Genomic DNA, 17,787 nt, shown 5'->3' on the forward strand with positions numbered 1-17,787 from the left:
CTTCTTTCCCACTCTCTTTGTGTTTATTACATGTCTCCTCAGCCTATAAGTGGGCTCAAATCTCCTCTGGCTAAAATGCACTTCTTATCTCTGCTTCTCCCTAGAGGTTCCATTCTCTTTCTCTCTTCTCTTTTACTGCCAGGTCTCCATAAGATTGTCAGTATTTACTGCCTGATTCCAGCCAGAAATACCTTCTCCCTCCTCTGGAATCCCCAGACACTTGATATGCTGTTCATGGTATTCATGTCAGCCACAAACACCCCCAGCACTGCACTAGGTATATTCCGGCCTTTGATACATTCCTCCCATTACCTCTGAATTCCTAGGGACATAGCAGGTCATGTTGAAACTGATTCTGAAACTTCTGGACACAAATTCAAGGGTATAGGAGCTCACACAACTCAATAACAGAAACATAAGCAACCCAGTCCAAAAAAATGGCCAGAAGGCCTCAATAGACATTTCTCCAAGTAGAAGACATACAGACGGCCAATAGACATGTGACAAGATGCTCAAGATCGTTAATTATTAGAGAAATGCAAATCAGAACTGCAGTGGAGTTCCATCTCACACTGGTCAGAATGGTCATCATTTAAAAGTCCACAGTTTGCCCATGTAGACAGCTGCTCTGCCAACGGCCGTCATACAGAATTACTTATAGGGTTAAGAGAAGTATTGTCAGGGAGGCCCTTAGCCTACATCTGGCTCGTGACAATCACTCATTGAAGGCTGAAGCACTTCTTTTCTGATTGGCTCCTTCCTTTCCTACCTGAACACAGGTTCAGAATAAAGAAACCATGCTGAGGTGTGAGTGTGGAGCTGCCAGCAAATTTGTGTGATGTAAACTGGTATCCCAGCAAACTGCCAGCACATAAGCCTCCCAGGCAGTCACTGTAAGATCACCAGGCACAAACAGAAGGCCACAAATGCCAAGGGTCTCTTCTCTCTGCTTTGCTCAAGCAGTGTGACCTATCCAAAGCATCTGAAATCACAGAAAATATCCATAGCAAGTATTCAAACAGCAGATGGCATTCCTATGCCAGAAGCTGTCCATGCCAGCAGCTCCCCCACACATCCACAGCCACGGCGGGGGAGGGGGAGCATCACACTTTCTTCTTTCCTGGGATTTGCCATCTTTTTCTCGTCTCCAATGCCAGTGTCTTCTCACAGGATTTACAAGAGAAGAAAAGTCTCACTGTTCTGGAAATGCTCGAAAACGTTCCAAAACTTTCTTAGCATTCTTCCTAGCAACAGATCCAGTGACTTCTCTCCGCATTTCTCCTGGGTGGCACCATTCTCATTGTGTTTATCTCTTTGTGCCACCAACTGGCCATACAGCCTTGAGCCATTAGACCGCTTTCTGTGTCTCAGTTTTGTCCTCTGGGGAGAATAAGACCTCCCTCCTCGTAAAGTTCCCATGAAGATCAAATATCTGCCAGCAACAGATAGTACCCAGTGACAGAAGTACCCAGTATGGAGTAAGCACACAATATGTTTTGCTAGGTAGTCATGTTATCCACATAAACCATGATCGCTTCCATGTTGGTGGAACTAACATGACTAGGAATCACATGATTTGCTTTTGGTGTCCTGGCTTTGCCACTTACTGACTGGGATGAATCATTGAGAAGTAACCTGCTCTTAGTTTATTTTTATCTGTAAAATGTCAAGTAGAATACTTATTTTCTGAATTAAGTGAGATTACTTCTATGAAAAATATCATAAAAATGCCATACAGCCCAAGATGGTGTTATGATCTCTCATCTCTGTCTTGGAGCAGAAGCTTCCATGTCTTTGTCGCCTTTGTGTTTCTTGTGGCTCCCAGGGCTAGGACCTGGCCACTGGTGGACCTGAACAATGATTGTTGAATGAACAGTTTAACAGTTCCACACAACTGAGAAAAAAAACACGCCAAGAGGACCTCTGTGTAGCGAAGAGACACAGCATGAGATCTATACATGCATTTCAGTTCAGTTCAGTTGCTCAGTCGTGTCCAACTCTTTGCAACCCCATGGACTGCAGCACACCAGGCTTTCCTGTCCATCACCAGCTCCTGGAGCTTGCTCAAACTCATGTCCATCGAGTTTGTGATGCCATCCAACCATCTCATCCTCTGTCGTTCCCTTCTCCTCCTGCCTTCAATCTTTCCCAGCATCAGGGTGTTTTCCAGTGAGTCAGTTCTTCACATCAGGTAGCCAAAGTACTAGAGTTTCAGCTTCAGCATCAGTCCTTCCAATGAATATACAAGGTTGATTTCCTTTAGGATTGACTGTTTTGATCTCCTTACAGTCCAAGGGACTCTCAAGAGTCTTCTCCAACACCACAGTTCAAAAGCATCAATTCTTTGGTGCTCAGCTTTCTTTATGGTCCAACTCTCACATCCATACATGACTACTGGAAAAACCATAGCCTTGACTAGATGGACCTTTGTTGGCAAAGTGATGTCTCTGCTTTTTAATACACTGTCTAGGTTTGTCATAGCTTTTCTTCCAAGGAGCAAGCGTCTTTTAGTTTCATGGCTGCAGTCACCATCTGCAGTGATTTTGGAGCCCAAGAAAATAAAATCTGTCACTGTTTGCATTTTTTCCCCATCTATTTGCCATGAAATGATGGGACCAGATGCCATGATCTTCGTTTTCTGAATGTTGACCTTTAAGCCAGCTTTTTCACTCTCCTCTTTCACTTTCATCAAGAGGGTCTTTAGTTCTTCCCTTTCTGCCATAAGGGTGGTATCATCTGCATAACGGAGGTTATTGATATTTCCCCTGGCAATCTTGATTCCAGCTTGTGCTTCATCTAACCCAGCATTTCACATGATGTACTCTGCATATAAGTTAGATAAGCAGGGTGACAATATACAGCCTCTACATTCTTCTGTCTCAATTTGGAACCAGTCCATTGTTCCATGTCCACTTCTAACTGTGGCTTCTTGACCTGCATACAGATTTCTCAGGAGGCAGGTAACATGGTCTGGTATTCCCATTTCTTGAAGAGATATACTTACATATGTTCTTTAAGACCGATCCATCAGCCCCTCTCCCTAGTCTTCTTTTATATGAATTCAACCCTAGGAAGACTGGAAATATCCAGTTAGAGCCCAGAGGATGGGCTTAGTTGCTCTGGGCAGGCACATCCACCACGATAAGGAATTACAGCTCGACAGCCTGACAGCCAAGGTGGATACAGAAAAACTAAGGAAAGCAGACACTGGAACTGGAACTTAAAAAGCCCTTTTATGTGGTTTTTCTTTTTTTTTTTTTTTTACTGTAAGGAGAAATCTCATGTGACTTACTGAAAGCAAAGTTAGACAAAGTAGCTGAGCTCTTTGGAGAACAATTTCACTGTCAGGGGTATACCAGATGACCTACAATGACAGCTTCTACTAATTTTCATGATTGCTTCAGGGAAGGATGAGGCGAGCTTGACTGTTTTTGCAATATGTTTCTCAAATATAACTTCTTGGTCTGCTGCACAGGTAATTACTCTAACCATAAAGTTCATGTTGCCAATTATCTCAACTATGGCCTAATTTTCCCTAATGATGCTGAAGCCTAATTCTTCTGGGTTTTGCAGTCTCTACCAAGTAAATGTTAAAACCTTTACTAGCAAAATCAACTGCTTGGCCATGTCAGTTTATGTAGCTATTTATACCTTTTGGATGATTTGCAGTCAATTTGGAGAACTGCTAATGATTAAAATTAAAGAATGACCTAGAGGCTAAAATTAATTCATTTTAATTTATTGACAGTTTGGTTTTCACTATATTTTATACCACTATTGGCTCTGTGAAATAGCGTCCCATTCTGTGTTGTATCATCACATGAACAGCATTCTACGTGGCATGCTTGTCTAATCTGGAGATGACATGGAGGTGAAAGGCATAACACATATTTTGAAAGGGCAGAATTGAGATGTCAAATGTTTTTGGCAAGTTGTAATGATAAACTCCATTCTCAAAAGGTGAAATATTAAAGGGGTGAAAATAAAACCTCCTCTTGGTTCTAGCAAAAATACCTACAAAAAATAATGGAGCTGCCGTCAACCTGATTTGTAGCTATAAGAACAGCTGGTAATTGAGGTGGCATAACTTAGTTGATATGCATTGGGCATCTGGAGCTGTAGAGAACAGAGACTCATTCAGGACACCCTTAGGAGGATAGACTGATGCTCATCTGGATCTGAAAAGTGGGAGGTTTATTAGGCTTGGATGCTCCTTCAGGGAATGAGTCTTCTCTCTCGTCATCTCTGCTCTTGCTGCTTACCTCTGCATATTCAGTAGGTTCTCATCTGACTCCTAGTGTTTCATCCAGGTCCCAGAGAGAGCTGATTTGGTTGACTTGGCTGATTATCATTTTTTTCTCCCAGGTGGCGCTAGTGATAAAGAACCCGCCTGCCAATGCAGGAAACCTGAGATGCAGGTTCAATCCCTGGGTGGGGAAGATCCCCTAGAGGAGGTTTTGGCAACCCACCCCAGTATTCTTGTCTGAAGAATTCCGTAGACAGAGGAGCCTGGTGGGCTACAGTCCATTGGGTTGCAAAGAGTTGGACACGACTACAGTGACTTAGCACACACTAGGGCAGAGGCTTTGGCACAAAGCAACCTCATGGGTCATCTTCCAGCCTCTGAGAATGCCCTGGAGTCCGGTGCTTCCCCCCAGTCCTATCAGTGGCCACCTCTACTAAAACAGCAATTGATCTCTGCTTTTCTGAACAGAGGGCTGTGGTTGGGGAGGTTTACACTAGGATCTGAATCTATATCCAAGAGCCAGATCTGGGATCAAGAGGTGAAAGCTACAAGAAGAGAGATTCAACTCTGTACAGAGTACCCTGAAAATGGAATAGGTTGTAGACAGATGGACGGTTGGATACACCTTCCAGGCCCCTTCCAATTCTCAAAATTATGTTTTCATTTGTACTGTCACTCTTTTATTTCTTCCCAGAAGTGTCTTAATGAAAACCATCTTTTCATATTATTTTTAAAATGAGCTGTGAAGATTATTTCTGCCACAGTATAATTATGAGCTGCCTAAGGTGTCAGAAGCAGTAATGTTTTGCATTAGCCTCTTAAATAAAATATATTTCATATGTGGAATATTTATAACTTAGATTTTATTATAGTCAGTAACTATTTAAAGAAAGGAAATCATTTACATAACGTAAATGTACCGGACCAACAAACTGCAACAAAGATACTTCTCTAAGATTTTGAAGATGAGTGTAAGAGTGTTTCAGACATTTTTTCCTAAGTAATTGTAAATGGCCTTCCAGAGATTTCAGTTAGGCTTTAAAATTCACATGTCATGATGGACTGAATCATTTAGGACAGATTTCAATGGTGACTCTTCTGACACTTGTCTGAGCTAAAGTCTCCAAAGTAGTGGCTTTAAATCTCACTATTCAAATTCTGCTAATTTGGAAGTGTGTGTGTATGTGTTATGAAGCGAGAAGAAAAAGTATTCCATACAATGTTCATCTTTTCTCAAACAACAAAAGTTAGTTATTTAATTGGAGAAAATCTGAAAGCACTGAGAAGACTCCCGGGTGCTTCTGTTTCCTTTTTCCAACGTGAGAGTGCTTTGTGCCAAAAGGAAAAAAAAAAGGGCTGGGCAGATACAGGGCAGAGTAGCCTTGCCTCCAGCTGCCTGTTTATTGCATTCCCTCCAGGCAATACATGGTTGGGGAAAAAAACAGCTTTGTTAAAATTCCACTTCCACCATTTTGGAGGCAAGACAAAGCACTCTCAACTTCAGTTTCCTCATTTATAAATCAGGGATAATAATAGTCCTTAGGACAGAGTGTTCTTGTGAGGATTAAAGCACTTAGCACAATGTCGGGCTCTTACAGAGTACTCAGAAATTTAGCTCTTAGGATTATTTTTATCTTCATTACTCTCTAAGGGGTGGGAATTCTGTGGTTATGCTTGCCTCTGCCCAGAAAGTCAGTAGCATCAGGCCCTGTTAATGGTGTGAATCCATGTGGTCCTGTCCCACCCAGCCCAGCCTGAAATAGGGTTATGTCCGGCCCCAGCTCATGATCTGCTTTTATCCTACTTGGAAGACTTGAGTCCATCCTGATCTCACTCCTTTGCTTGGACCTCATATAAGTCTGTGTCCCTCTCAGAGCCCTAGTTTCCTCCTCTTGAAAATTAGGGAATTATTTATTTATTTTTAATCGACATAAAGTCTATTCTTTTTCAGATTCTTTTTCCTTATAGATTATTACAAAATATTGAGTACTGTTCCCTGTGCTACACAGTGGGTCTTTGTTGGTTATCTATTTTATATAGAGTAGCGTGTATATATTCTTGCCTGGAGAATCCCAGGGACGGGGGAGTCTGGTGAGCTGCTGTCTATGGGGTCACACAGAGTCGGACACTACTGAGCGACTTAGCAGCAGCAGCATGTATATATTAGTCTCAACCTCCTAATTTATCCCCCTACTTTTCCATTTGGTAACTGTAAGTTTGTTTTCTATATCTGTGAATCAGTTTCTGTTTTGTGACTAAGTTCCTTAGTATCATTTTTAGACTCCATATGTAAGCAATATCATATGTTTGTCTTTGGTGTTCTTCACTTAGTATGATCTCTAGGTCCATCCATGTTGCTGCAGACGACGTTATTTCATTCTTTTTTATGGCTGAGTCTATTCCATAATATGAAGATACCACATCTTCTTTATCTATTAATATGTTGATGGACTTTTAGGTTGTTTTGGTTATTAATAGGCACATGAAAAAATTCTCGACATCACTAATTATTAGAGAAATGTGAATCAAAACTACAGTGAGGTATCCCCTCAACTGGTCAGAATGGCCACCATTTAAAAGTCTACAAATAATAAATGCTGGAGAGGGTCTGAAGCAAAGGGAACCTTCTACACTGTTGGTGGGAGTGCAGATTGGTGCAGCCTCTGTGGAGAACAGTATGGAGGTTCCTCAAAAAATGAAAACTCCTGCAATCCCACTCCTGGCCATATATACAGAGAAAACTATGATTCGAAAAGGAGAACTGTTTAATTTTATAGAGTTCGGAAGTTTTGGATATTATTAAACTGTATTTATTTTAGAGATCAGATGCAAATTGTGTAGAGAAGATGGGACTCTTAGCACTGGATGAATCATTGAATAATGTCTCCTCTGACTTTCTCTCCATCAAAAAAATGCCTGTGCTTGGGTTCTGTCCCACTTGATCTGATATATTGGTAATTGGTCAGGCATTTATTTGGCCACATGGGGCCTAGCCACTGATATTTTCTAAAACCTCTCCCACTGGTGCAAATGTGCCTGCAAGGTTTATAGACACTTAGCAAGCCCAAGGTCAGACTATTAATGGCAAAGGCAGGTCTAGACTCCTGGCTTCTCTTTTCTCCCTGTACATTGTCCACAAGTTCCGGTTTAAAAGAGATTTTCTAAACATTTTTGCAGTGTTTTTTTTTTTTTTTTCACACTTTCTCATAAGAATGAGTAATTAAATAAACACATTATTCAAACACTTCTGTTAGTTGGCTTCCTTTTAATTAAGGTTTCATTCTATGGTGTTCTACCTTAACCTCATGCTTGTTTTCTTACAATGGTGTGTTCTGAAACCTTCATTCCCAGATACCTCCTTTTCTCACCGCCTTCAAAGCCACCTCCAAAATGTAATTGCGTGTCTGGGTTCCTCACGGAGATTTTCAACCTTGATCAAATACTTAGTTCATTGTTTGTTCTTTGCAGTTTTTATTAGATTTTCCCAGGTTCTACCTGTGTGCTGATGTGATTGTACAGCACTCTGTATTCCCATGAAGTATTGGAGTAAAATTAAATAAAGTGCCTTTTTTCTCTCTTTGATTTGTGTGAGCAGATGTTTCCTGCTATTGAGGGCTCATTCAGACTTCTATCATATACCAAAATGTAATTGGAATTGTGTTACCTTTTTTCATTACCTGTTGCCATGAAATTGCTTAAAGTTTCTTAGACATTGATGTCCTTAACTACTGTAATGCTTGGTTAAAATTCATCATGGGATTTAATACATATTAAGTTCCTCTCGTCAATTTTAGTAGGATAGTTGAATGAAAGCTTAATAGAATTAGCTAACCCAAAACAGTTTACAGTTCTCTGTGTTTGTTTTGTTTTCAGGAATCTTTGTGATACTCCACGCTTGTGTGCCGAAGACTTTAACCAAATCTGCTCTCAGGGTTGGCATCCTGGGAAAAGAACAGCTTCCGGAATCAAGGAAATTTTCGGGAGGTTCCTGGCCTGGTGGATCTTTGAAGGTGAGAATGAAACCATTTTCTCTTTGTCTTTAGAAATCTAATTGAGCTGTTCTGTCTTCAAGATCTGCTTTTTGGGAGAGTGAATAGGAAACTACATTATGGAAAATTCTCTGTAAAGAACTGAGAGTATTTCTTTTTCAGAAGATTTTATAGTAGTCATGAAGGATATCAGTTGGCTATTTTGACCAAATAGGAATTTATCTGAAGTGTAGATCTGTGAAATGACAATCTATGAAGACTTATTTAAACACACACACACACACACACCTCTTTAAAAAATCAGTAACATTTCTCTTCTCAGAAATTTATTATGCATTTAAGGTCTCTCTCAGCCTTCATTTCTGCTTTATCCTGCCTTCTAGGATTATTTTAAGAATCAAACAATATAACTTATGTGAAAGCACTTTGTAAACCATGAAGTATTATTTGCATAAGTGAGAAAAGCAGTCACTATTTCCAAACACTTATAATCCTCCAGATTACTCTCATACCCTCCAATCTGTTTTCTTCCATAGTGTGATTCATTTTTATTTCAATTCAGTATACTTTGCTAGGATCTTAAGAAGTCAAGTCCTTCCCTTCAAGGAATATCTGTCAAATGCAGGGCAGTCACATAAATAAATATGACCCACTCCAATATGATGTTAAGTATATTGAGAATGCAGCAAGGAGTAAAAAAGGCATCAGATGCAGCCTAGAGCCAGAAGGTTGTGTGTGTGAAAGCAGGCTTCTTGGAGGAGGTAACCCCTGCAATGGCCCTTAAAAGATGAATAGGAGTTAGACTGATAAAGAGCAGGGTGGGGTGGAGGAGGCCATTGCAGGCAATGGTGGTGAGATAGTTGTGTAAAACTCACATATGGAAGTAATAAGTCATTCAGGATTATTGACCCATAGGTATAGGGTGTATGTGTGTGTGTGTGTGTGTTTGTAAGCACTGAAGGTTTTTTTTTTTTTAATTGAAGTATGGTTGATTTACAGTGTTGTCTTAGTTTCTGGTGTATAGAAAAGTGATATATTCTTTTTCAGATTCTTTTCCATTATAGTTTATTATAAGATATTAAATATAGTTCCCTGTGCTATACAGTAGGACTTTATTATCCCAAACTCCTCATTCATCATTCCCCTAGGCTCGTTCTCCTTTGATAACCATTAGATTGTTTTCTACATGTGTGATTCTATTTCAGTTTTGTAAATAAATTCATTTGTATCATTTTCTTCAGAGTCCATAAATAAGTGATATCGTATAATATGTGTCTTCTGTCTGACTTAACTTCATTTAGTATGATAACTTCTATGTTGCGCAAATGGCATTATTTCATTCTTTTTATGGCTAAGTAATATTCCACTGTGTGTGTGTACACACACCACATCTTTATCCATTCTGTTAAAATACATTTAAGTTGTTTCCATGTCTTGGCTGTTGTAAATAGTGCTGCTATGAATGCTGCCGTTCATGTATCATGTATCTTTTTGAACTACAGTTTTCTCAGGATATATGCCAGGAGTGGAATTGTAAGATCGTATGGTAATTGTATTTTAGTTTTTTAAGGAACCTCTGTACTGTTCTCCATTGTGGCTGCACCAGTTTAAATTCCAACCAAAAGTGTAAGAGGGTTTCCTTTTCTGCTGAGGGATTTTAAGGTGGCAGTCATTGGCTTTTTAGATGTGTTAACCTGAAAAAAGTTAGAGGAAGAGTTACAGTGAGCAAGGTTGAAGGAGGAAGATTTATAATGATCTGGGGAAGAGATGGGAGGACTATAATTGAGGTAGAAGCAGAGAGTGCCAGAGAATTGATGCTTTTGAACTGTGGTGTTGGAGAAGACTCTTGAGAGTCCCTTGGACTGCAAGGAGATCCAACCAGTCAGTCCTAAAGGAAATCAACCTTGAATATTCAGGAAGGACTGATGCCGAAACTGAAGCTCCAATACTTTTGCCATCTGATTATCAGAACTGACTCATTAGAAAAGACCATGAAGTCTGAAAAGATTGAAGGCAAGAGGAGAAGGGGATGACAGAGGATGAGATGGTTGGATGGCATCACCGACTCGATGGACATGAGTTTGAGCAAGCTCCAGGAGTTGGTAATGGACAGGGAAGACTGGTGTGCTGCAGTCCATGGGGTCACATAGAGTCGAACAGGACTGAGCAACTGAACTGAACTGAGTGAGGAATAGAGAAAGAAATTTTGAACAACTAGAATATTCTGAATTTTATGATAGTTTGAACATTGGAAGTGAGAAAACATTAGGACTTGGGATTGTCAGGTTTCTGACTTGAGTGATGGAAAGCATGATGATCTCATCAAAAGAATTAGAAGGGAAGTGGACTTGGTGGTGGGGAGGAGAGGACTTTGAGGTGTATTTGGGACATGTAGGTCAAAATGTCTGCCAGCTAGTTGGACCTGTAAGTGTGGTGGTTAGGGGAGGGCTGAGGACTAGCAACATTGATTTGGGAGTTACAGGCAATAGTTAAAAATCTTTTTAAAATATAAATTTGATATTGTACTTAAGCCTCCACTATCATTTATTTGTACACTTAAGGCACAATTCACCCCATTCTCAATTTCCATTTTATTTTTCCATTACCTGTCATTTCATTTGTGTTTATTCTTGTCGGTCCTGTTTTCTTGGGATAATAAATTGGATTTTACCTCATGACCATTGTTGTGACCTTTTGAGTTTGATGAAAGAAAATTCCACCTAGTATTTTAAAATTCCATGAAACCCTAAAATATTGTAGAATTGTAAGTGCCAGTCTCCATTTTAATTCACAGTGGCTATAGAAGTTATTTTTAAAAAGTACTTTGCTTTCCAAAGTATAGTATTTTTTTTTTTCCTGTATAAATCGAGTTTTCTTGTCAATTCCTCCCTTTCATTGCTCTGTCCAGGATCTGAGCCTCGAATATGGGAGACCAAGCGGCATTTTTTTTGCATTCTTCTGTGGGGTGGTGCCAGGGTCCCTCCCTTGGGTCTTCCCAGAATCAACCCAGAATGTCATTAAGGAAGACTGTTCCAACAGAGGCTGCACTGTTTGAGGTCAAGCCTACCCAAGTCAGACTTCTGAAAATCATTACGCAGAGCCTTCTTTGAGGGAATGTCATGGGTAAAAATTTTAAATTCAAATAATACTTACAATAGTACTATTTTGAGTGAATTTTATTTGATTACCATGGTCGTAATGAACTTACTGATTTTTTTTTTTCTTAAGATCTGTTGGAAAATTGCAAAACGCTCCTTTTTTACTCTTTCTAGTTCACTTCTCTAGCATCCTTCCAGAAACTTTCAAGATCAGTTAATCTGTCACTTGCAGTTTTATACAAAAGAGAATTAATTTGAAGCAGAATTAAGTACATAATGCTAACAGCTGGAGCCAGAGCCCTGGCCAGCTGAAACGCATTCTGTCCTTTCCACTTGAGCTTTTTCCTTCTTATTCCAAATCTTTATTGAACCGTGATGTTATCTATGTGTCTTAAAATAGGAAATTGAATTAAGTAAATCAGTTCACACTGATGGCATATGCTTTGGTTAATCATTCTCTGCTCAGCAAACAGATTTTGCCTCACTGCTTTGGGCTCTGATTAAGGTTTTATTGTTTTTTTATCTTTGCACCTAAAAATTTTTTTAGCATGGAATTTGTTTTTAGCATTCTCTATTGTGGTTCCTGGAGAAGGAAATGGCAGCCCACTCCAGTGTTCTTGCCTGGAGAATCCCAGGGACAGGGGAGCCTGGTGGGCTGCCGTCTATGGGGTCACACAGAGTCGGACACGACTGAAGTGACTTAGCAGCAGCAGCAGCAGCAGCAGCAGCATTGTGGTTCCACTGCTAAAAGGAAGGACTGGAAGAGAATCGAAACCACCTGTGTTTAAATTCCAGTTTAAAAAGACCTGTCATTTCAATCCATTATCAAGCCAGTTTTTTCCAACGGGTGCTTTCAATACCAACATACTAGGCACATTCACTAATAAGGCAAGCACCGGCCATACAACCCAGTTTCCTGAAACATTTGACTTTTTTCCAGCTTTATTTCCCTTTTTAAAATAAAAGGCAACTTCCATACATTAAAAAAAAAAAAAAAAAAAAAAGACACTCTTCATTTATTTTAAAATCAACACTTTTAAGCAGAAGCTATTTCTGATTGGGTCAAAAACATTGTAAGACTTGGTGAATTTCATGTATAGAAAATGAATTCATGGAAATGCTGAGTTGGTGTAACTTAAAATGACATCACATGCATGCAAGTTGTAGGTGGTCTCAAGGACAATGAATTGTTCTCTGAAATTCACAGAACGGGCAGTCATTTCTGTGAAACCAGTGGGTTGTTTCAGGGTCTGGATACACAACATGATTCAATCATCCCGAGAGTTGCTAGTCGCGAAAGGAGTTTCCACTTGCTTGTGTGCAGGACACAGGAAATATGTCTCCCCGTTTTGGTCTCTTTCTGCCTTCTGTCTCACTCATAGTCTTTGTGATATAGACAAATATGGTATCTCCAAAACAGGAGACCCTTGACAGTTTGCGTTTATGGATCTAGAAGTGGAGACAATTGGTTGTATATTGAAAAGCAGGCAAATCATCCTTCACTGGGCTTCCCCGATAGCTCAGATGGTAAAGAATCAGCCTGCAGTGCAGGAGACCTGGGTTCAGTCTCTGGGTCACAAAGATCCCCTGGAGGAGGACATGGCTACTCACTCCAGTACTCTTGCCTGGAGAATCCCACAGATGAGGAGTCTGGAGGGCTACAGTCCATAGGGTTGCAAAGAGTTGGACGTGACTGAAGCAACTTAGCACGCACACACGCACGCACACACACATGTGCGCACACACCTTTCATTTGGTAACAAGTGAGGGCCCTGGGAAGACAGTGTCTTGGCATGTTGCTCTCTGCATAGCGTGGCCACATTGGACCAAATGATGATGTGAACAGAGATGGAGAGATGGAGAGACTTCTGCAGACAGTAAACACAGGGCTGTGTGATGTCTGGGAAGGGACAGGCCGGCTTTCACTGCTGTTTGGCTTGGTGGTAGGGTCTTCTGAACAGTCTGACTGTGGACAGTAGTATTGGGTGGGTCTTCCTGCTCCAATTCCAGAATGAGTGTTCCAAGTACCATTATGCCAACAAAGCACAATGGATAGCACTGGTAATTAGCTTTGGAGGTGCCACTTTAAAGTATTTCGAGTTTAAAATAATATTCAAGACTTCCCTTCTTCTGCCCTGTGGGTAGAGCACAGAATTTTGTTGGAGGAAGGTTGTTTAGAGAAAACTCTTAGACAGTGAAAGAATCAGTGAGTTGCCAGGGTGACACTTCTGAATGGGCAGTCTTCCAAAAGGCTCAAATCATATTTAGCAGTAAAGTGTGTTACCCTATGCCCTTTTGTAGTGTGGGATTTTGAAAGGAGAGGGGACAGGAAATGCTGAGCCATCAGCTTTTGGATCCAAATTCAGTCCCACTGTAGAGGTCACAGACATCAGCAGTTTGTGGGCCATTTTGGTGGAGGACAATAACAGTGGATTTCTAACCAGATAATGTCCTGCTACATTTGAATTTTCACTCTCCACTGCCTTTTGTCATCTGAATCCTTTCAGAATCATTCTTGACTCAGATTTATTATTAACTTTTTGAACTCTGACTTCTGTACTAATATCTTGCTGCTCATGTTAAAATGAGAACGTTGCCACGAGAATTTCTTTTTGCATTTATTAATAGAATAGCAAAGCAGCATAATATGAATTAATACTCTTCACATTTCCCCACAATATAAGCTGGATTCGTTATCCCCTGGGGATCTATTTCAAATTCATGCCCTAGTAAGCCATTCCAGCTAGTTGTTGGCTTTCTAGCTTTTTAAAAGCTTCTCCATAATGGGCAAATAGAGAACAATACATAATACATAATTTTGATTTTAAACTTTAAAAACATGTTTGATTGTTCTCATTATAAAGTGAGAAATGAGACAGAACTTCCTCTTCAATCCCCGGTAGTATACATATTTGTAGTTTTCTTTTGGCAAGAACCATCCTGAGGCAATTATGTCTTTTTAATATAGTTTAGACAATAAATTCTATGAGGAAAGATTAAGGATAGAAACATTATTGAGGATGCAGAATCACTAATAGAGTTTATTCATCCTTTTAACATCTTTCCTTCAGAGGACACATGTATTATCATTGATCCAACTGTTTAAAATGGCAGTATCTGCTTGGGTAATAATTATCTGTTACCAATATTTCAGATTATTCTCTCTCCTCTTCTGTTTCACTTCTTTGCTCTCAAAATTTCCAATTTTGTTTCCAGTCATCATATTAGTGTATGTGTGTCACACAGAGAATGTGACACAGCAAAGGGACAGAGGCAGAAAAAGAGAGAAAGAGCTGAAGAAAGTGACAGAAAAACAAGGGATATTTTGTATTTCCTACACAGAAACCAAAGCAGTATTTGGAGTTCCTTTCCTGCCTCCATCTTATTTATTTTTTTAATTTCTTTGACATGAACACTACATGATTTTTTATAACTGAACAATCAATAAGCAATTACGCAGAACCATATTCTGAGTTAGAGATCCGAAAATAGTCACTCTAGTAGAGCCGTGCTGTCACCCAGACGCCTTTCCCCTTTCAGGCTTAAGATCCTCTTTCCCCAGCGTCTGGGAGTCTTAACAGCTGGAAGCTCACAGCTGGGTCCCTCCTTGGTGATTGCCCTTAGCTGTCAGCTAAGGAGAGCTGCCTCGCTCAGGATCCTGCCCTTTGCCCCTGGCGCAGCAGCATACATTCAGTGGCTGGTCAACTTGGGGACACAGAGGGCCTTGCCCCACTTCAGGACAACTCTGTAGGGCCTGCAGGGTCAGCTGGGGCTTCTGTTGTGACTGCACTGCAGTCCAGCTTCTCCCCCTGCCTCACCTGCTTTGTTCATGCTCCCGTTTGTGCTGAGTCCAGCAGCACTCACCAGTGAAATTTGCACGTGTAAATTCTCATCTCAGAGTCTGGTTTGAGGACGGGCAGCCTGCAGCCGCCGCCATACCTGGACCGTGCCTTGCGTCCATGTGTGAGTGCACTGAGGAAAGGCACTGACTCGAGAACCATCATCAAGACCTCTGACAGTCTAGTCCCTGCCGTTCCTGTGAAAAGTGGGGATAATTATACCAGCCTCTTAGAGTTGTCGCCAGGATTCAGTAGCAAAGCATTCAGCACCTGACACACAAGAAGCACTCCTTAAATTACAGCTTTTGTTGAAATTATCTACAAATGACCCATAAATAGTGTACCTCTGCTGCTGCTAAGTCGCTTCAGTCGTGTCCAACCCTGTGCGACCCCATAGACAGCAGCCCACCAGGCTCCTCCGTCCCTGGGATTCTCCAGGCAAGAACACTGAAGTGGGGTGCCATCGCCTTCTCCGAAATGATGTACTAGTTCCGACCAATTGATTACAATACAGAATGTATTGTAATGTCATTTTATGACATTTATTTCAGTACAGGGTCAGGTTAATGAAAGAGGCATCATCTGCTTATTTAAATAGTTCTTCCTCATTGTCAGTTTCCATTTATTTAGTGTGTAGAGAAATTGGGAAGGTCTCTAAAGGGAACCGTAAGTCATTAAAGAGGGAGAAGGAAAATGTGATGGGAAAGAATGAAAGGATCTGGAAATAAGATTGGAAGATTGAGGAGTACCTTGCTTTCTATCTTCAAGTAAGTGGGAACGTGTTATGAGGGGAATAGTGGGCTTGGTTTTCCCATGTTCACAGAAGACAGAACAAGAGAAAATGGACATAAATTGAAGGAGGAATCTAGGTGGCTTTGTATTAAGGGAATTCTTCTGTTCTTGGTAAACATGGGAAGGAGCTTGTAATATATATAAATATATATATATATATGTATTTAAAATCTTCAAAAAAAATAAAAGACAACATTCAGTCGATCACTGAGATGCTTCCTAGGGAATTTATGGAGGACTCTGAACTCTATGATTCTGAGATTTCAGAAATGATGTTTCCTAGAAACTCAGACACATATGTTCTGTTTTATAAATGGAAACTAACTACTATTTGACCACTTTCATTTTCTTTTTAACTAAATTTCTTATGATTTCTTTGAAAATGTCTATATGCACCTTGTATGTGGTTTTATGATAATGGTAATTTTTTCACTGAATAGGTATCTATTAAAAATCCCTGTGTACGAGACAGCAAAAGAGACACTGATGTATGGAACAGTCTTATGGACTCTGTGGGAGAGGGAGAGGGTGGGAAGATCTGGGAGAATGGCATTGAAACATGTAAAATATCATGTATGAAACGAGATGCCAGTCCAGGTTTGATACACGATACTTGATGCATGGGGCTAGTGCACTGGGACGACCCAGAGGAATGGTATGGGGAGGGAGGAGGGAGGAGGGTACAGGATGGGGAGCACATGTATACCTGTGATGGATTCATTTTGATATTTGGCAAAACTAATACAATTATGTAAAGTTTAAAAATAAAATTAAAAAAAAATATGACAAGTATCATTATCATAATTTCCAATATGTCATGTCTTTATATTATGTATAAAAATAAATTAAAACCTAGCATCCTATGCCATTTGTCTATATGTGCTGTAAGTTATTTGGGGACTCAGATCTTGGGATGACGATGTTTAAATGAGCGCTTGTGAGTAATAAATCACTCTGAAGGGCTTTAGAACACCAGCAAGAGGTCTGGAACTTTGGAGAACACTTTTTCAATCAATTAATGGCTTAGAGATAAGATTAAAGAGTGGATATGGGACTAGGTTTTTAATGTTCTTTAAGACCTCAGTGTCAAAAGATAAGAGGAAGCCACTAAGATGTTTCTCAATTACTGGTAAATGTATTGGATTCTGTATTTTCTCCTTGGCATGGCTTATCAAATGAGTCATAGACAAGAAGCAGAATGAAGTGGGTGAAGGAGCCCTGGACCACAAGCCAAAATGCCTGGCTCTGCTTCCATCACAGCTAAAAATGGTCTGTGCTTCTCTTATAGAACTATGCATGGATTTTCTTTGAATCTCTTAATTTCAGAACCCTGTATTAGATGCTCATCACAGCACAGTACCTTATTTGAGAAGACACCCAGCAGACCTAACCTGAGGGCCCCATCACCCCTTGACCTAAAGCAAGCAGCTCTGCTTCTGCTAATTATTTTTCTTCTTTTTTTTTTTTTTTAGCAAGCACAGGTAGATAGAGGTTCCATTTAGGTTTTCACTTGACTAAATAGATCCATTGCTAGAAACAAGAGTTCTACAGGCTGATCTCTTGTCGTCAGTTTTCTCCCCAGTATATCTCATTAAAATACTGAATTTCACTGCTTCTCTTACAGCAAACTCTTCCAGTAGCTGTCTGTTTCACGAGGGAAAATGTACGCACTGTTTACCGCAGTATTCCTGGCCGCCCTCACTGCCACAGCAGCGGAGATGACTTAGAATTCTAACATGAGGTCATCTTGATCTGGTTATCAAATGCAGAGTTGGAGACTGGGTGGCCTCTCACAAGCAGCTCATGCAGTCGGCTTCCTGTCT

At 40.3% G+C, this 17,787-nt stretch overlaps 1 protein-coding gene across 23 annotated transcripts in view; it reads left to right on the forward strand.

Annotated features, from left to right (window-relative positions):
* The window catches only part of NRCAM (neuronal cell adhesion molecule), a 318,724-nt gene that overhangs the window by 59,615 nt on the left and 241,322 nt on the right, over positions 1-17,787 (forward strand). For all 23 annotated transcript variants that reach the window (XM_027539638.1, XM_027539648.1, XM_027539626.1 and 20 more), the window contains one exon: positions 8,120-8,256. The gene's annotated coding sequence lies outside the window, so the exon portion shown is untranslated. The remainder of the gene's footprint in view (positions 1-8,119; positions 8,257-17,787) is intronic.

Source organism: Bos indicus x Bos taurus, chromosome 4 (assembly GCF_003369695.1).
Source record: "Bos indicus x Bos taurus breed Angus x Brahman F1 hybrid chromosome 4, Bos_hybrid_MaternalHap_v2.0, whole genome shotgun sequence".
Taxonomy (NCBI): domain Eukaryota; kingdom Metazoa; phylum Chordata; class Mammalia; order Artiodactyla; family Bovidae; genus Bos; species Bos indicus x Bos taurus.